The following is a 4,294-nucleotide window of genomic DNA, read 5'->3' as shown; positions in this document are numbered from 1 at the left end:
AGGTGGACAGACGACAGACAGTGCAAGAAAGCCAACATTCCAACCACAATGGTATAATGTTTAGTTTTTCACTCTCAACTTTTATTACCTATCTTATACACATCATGCATATGTCAACCTGAACATGCATGACATATATGCCATTGGACATTAAGCAAACATTATACACATTTTTAAGTTCAAGTTACATTGACTAAAACTTGTGTCCCAAATTCAGATTTTTCAATACAACTTCTCTTTCTAAACTAAAACACTACACTTCTAATAGGGTTACATCTTAAGTCAATAATCATTGATAATTGGCTGAAGAGATGAGAACAAAACACCATTTTACATCAACTATTTGATTTATTTAAGAATACATTGAAAAAGTCAATCAATTGTATTATTCAAAATCACTTGGAATGTCTTGTAGTGTCTTATATCTTTTTCTTGCTGTGCCATGCTTCTGAAAAAAAAATTAATCTTACATTCGTATATAAACTTCTTGCACATTCCTTTATTATAGAACGATTCACGTTGCCTGAAGGATATACATCACCTCGCCTTTAAAGTTTTGAAACAAATAACGATGATAGTCTGTCGGAAGGGGACGATAAATGGTTGACCGTGTTAAGAGAGAGCAATGTGCCATGCTGAACTTCATTTAGTTATTAAAAAAAAAACATTTAAAAAACTTTAGACTAGATATGTGTCCAGTCAAGAGCCAAGAGTCTTATTTCATTATAGTATACTTGTTTTTTTTCTTTTATTGTTTTGTATAAATCAGTCTGTTGTTTTTCTTGTTTTTTTTAGTTTTCATTAAATGCATTGTATCATGTAGGGGCCTTTAAAAGCCCTGCTACATAATGTCATTAAACATCTTATTGTCCTTTTTAAGTGTTAAACTCTGTAGAGTGACATAGTTTATAACTTGTCATTTGTATCTAAGGGCATATGATACAGTCCTAGAAGTATACTATAGGCACATAATAACTTATCGAAGTGTTACGCATTGTTTTCGCAATGATGATAATAATATAACTTAACTTCCGAGAAACACACAGATGTCATTAAATGAGTTGTTTATATATGTATTTGAAATACTTCAAAGGAAAGCATATTTGTTGTTTATGAAAGCACACTGTTGGACTAAAAGATTGATTTAAATAAACAACTCGTTTCTATTTTGTCACAAAAAAAATAATTTATTCAAATATCCAGATATCTTTTCTGTATTGTATGCCCTTAATCTTGAATGTAATGCATTGTTTATGCTAAATATTTGAATTAAATATGGAATAACAGTAATTCTGTATGAAAATCTTACTTCAAAAAAAATTCTCCTGAAAGGTTGTAGACATTCTAAAGAACCTGCGCCACTTCCAAATTGTAAACCTGCATATTGAACTTGTCCTTTGTGGCTTTTCTTTTAGCTCCTGTTAAAAAATAAAAGATACATTGTATGTACATTGTGTGTATGAAGCAATAAATATAATTTTAAGCAACAGTTTATATTATTTTGCTTGTACTGAAGTCTTACATAGTCTTTGTAATGTTCATTAAGCTGTTAAGGGAAATTTAATTTACTGTTTTGCAAATACATACATACACTGATTTTACTAGAAAAAAAAATCTCCATATTCAAATGGTGCTTATATTAGTGTTATTGTAACTTGTTTGTGTGCTTCGGAAACAAGGTATTGAGTCATGCTTGTTGCAATAGTTGTTGTTGGTTTAAGTCTGTCAAATTTCTTTTTCATAATTTAATGTAGGCAGTTAGTTGTTTTGTTTCAATTGTGTTGAGAAAAATTTAACATTTGTTTGTCAAGGCTTCAAAGTGGACTATATGGCATTGGTTTTCTCAGTTTTGAAAGCCGTACAGTGACATATAATTTCTTTTATCCAAGTCATTTAAATTCTGGTGGATAGCTATAGCTGTCTCATACACCTTATCGCTATTTCAGTATTTGGAAATCTGTCCCGCTTGAACTTTTTACGTCAGCATACGTCATACAATAATACACCTTATCACTTTTCCATTGTGGCATCAGATATTTTTTATGATGACGTCAAAATTTTAAGGGAACTCGTGACAGTTGTGTGATGTCCAGTAATAGCGGAGAAATAGCAATAAGGTGTATTACTTTCAATTGTGGTGTCAAATATCATTATATGACGGCAACTTTTTACGGGAACTTTTGTGATGTCCATGGCCAGTAATGGTGGACAAATAGCAATAAGGTGTATTGCCGATTTGGCAATCAAACACACAAGCCACATATCCTGATATTTTTTTTATATTAATGAACAAATTCATAATTGTTGTACGTAGATGCTTGAACAGTGGCGGATTTAGGGGCCCCGACACCCCTTATGGAGCTACTTATAAGATAAATGTATATACTATTTACAAGTATCACTCCAAACGTTTGCTTGCCTTGGGCAGGGGCCCCCTTTTTTCAAAACATTGATCCGCACCTCCAGAAACAGATGTAATTTGGTTCCGATTATGATTGAACACACATAATCAATGCACAAGTTTCATCTTAACAGATTAATCATTCTTACCAAGTGAGTATATATCGCGTAACAAACAATTTTCTTGGCTCTCTTTGTTGATATCCTGTCATCGTTTCGAAATTCAAATTTCAAAATCATTTCCGGTGATAAAACAAAAGTCGATTCCGGAAAAGGTCGGTTTTCCGTAAGGCATATAAACGATACGAAAATTGAACTTAGTACAGTTACAGTTTTCATTTCTTAATTTCTAAAATATACACGAACGAAATGAATAAACATTAAAGAAAGGTGATTGTTTATTAATACATTATTGCTTAATTTAATGTTGACTCTTTTGAATTTTAATATCAGAAGGAATAAAATCTGACTTCAAGGATCTTCAAGATATCAATTAAGGATTTCAACCATAGTATCTTGCTTGTCATGATATTGATGAAATGTAGTACTATATCTTATCCTAAAAAAAAACGAGCTAATTCCACAATACGTTGTTTGTGTGGTTTTGAATAAAGTTTAAATAAAATGTTATTTTTATATCCGTAAAATGTTGAATAAAACATCAGTAAGACTATTAAGTAATGTGTATGTCAGAATATTTTATAGAAAACATTTAGCTGATATTTTTCAGATGTTTTATGTGAAACATTTTAATTTTACGTTATAAAACATTTTATGCAAATAGCAAAACTATATTTTCTGTAAAACATTTTTTTGTAGAATGTTTTTTGGATATTTGGAAAATATTTACTTTAAATGTTGTTAAAATATAAAATACCAATTGAAGAAAATATTATTTTTTTATATTATGAAATATCTACGGGATATTTTAGAACAATGTTTGAGAACATGAATAAAAGATAATAACAAATAATATTTTGTTAATGTTGTAAAAACATTTTACTTAAATGTTAGAAATAAAACATTTCAAAAACAATAAAATAAACATTTTTTTTATGTCTAAATGATATCTTATTGAAATATTTTGTGAGAGACGTCCATATGACATTTAAAAAATGTTTTTAAAATGTTGTGTGTTTGCTGGGATCACGATGAACTAATATGCATAGTGTAAATAGGCAGAATTAACCAAAATAATTCATTCGTAGTTAAAAATTTATGAAAACAATTTACGTCGCTTAAAAAACTTATAAATACTTTTACATAAAAATGGCTGAATCTCGGAGCAGTTCATGAATTTCAGTATAAATTTAAAATCATCATTCAAGTTTTCGAAACTATTAATATGTTCTGAACATTCAGAGTAAAGGTCAAATCTTAAGTCATTATATAAAAAACAGTTCATTAAAAAAATATTTCTCATTTACAACACGTTTGTCAGAACAATAAATACACAATCGATCTTCAACAGGTATTGGCGGCCTGGTGTATCTGCCAGTCTCGATGGCTAAGGGAGCGAGCCTGCACGAAACACGTCGGTACGACCGTGAAATAACTTTTGAAACATACGGTTCGACGGAACAGTTACTTTGTATGCCTGTATGTTCTATTTTTTCCCCATTATCGTTCCGCGATCGTAATAGATATAAAAATAAGTAGATGTGGAATGAGTGCTAATGAGACAACTCTCCACAAGAGACCAAATGACACTGAAATTGACAACTATAGATCACCGCATGGCCTTCAATAAGGAGCAAAAGCCATACCGCATAGTCAGCTATACAAGGCCCCGAAATGAAAAATGTAAAACAATTCAAACGAAGACTAACGGCTTAATTTATGTACAAAATTAATAACGAAAAACAAATATGATACACAGCAACACACGACAACA

The 4,294-nt window shown here is 30.5% G+C and overlaps 1 long non-coding RNA gene across 1 annotated transcript; it reads right to left on the bottom strand.

The window, feature by feature from the left end:
- Nucleotides 1-328: 328 nt before the first annotated feature.
- LOC127702220 (uncharacterized) lies at nucleotides 329-3,037 on the bottom strand. Its single transcript, XR_007982326.1, has 3 exons — nucleotides 2,551-3,037; nucleotides 1,310-1,418; nucleotides 329-448 (listed from the first exon to the last, which is right to left on the bottom strand). It is a non-coding gene; the product is annotated as an uncharacterized LOC127702220 (long non-coding RNA).
- Between the last annotated feature and the right edge of the window lie 1,257 nt (nucleotides 3,038-4,294).

The sequence above is a fragment of the Mytilus californianus genome, unplaced genomic scaffold (genome assembly GCF_021869535.1).
Source record: "Mytilus californianus isolate M0D057914Y unplaced genomic scaffold, xbMytCali1.0.p SCAF_5, whole genome shotgun sequence".
NCBI classification, from domain to species: domain Eukaryota; kingdom Metazoa; phylum Mollusca; class Bivalvia; order Mytilida; family Mytilidae; genus Mytilus; species Mytilus californianus.
This window is presented reverse-complemented; position numbering and strand designations above follow the sequence as displayed.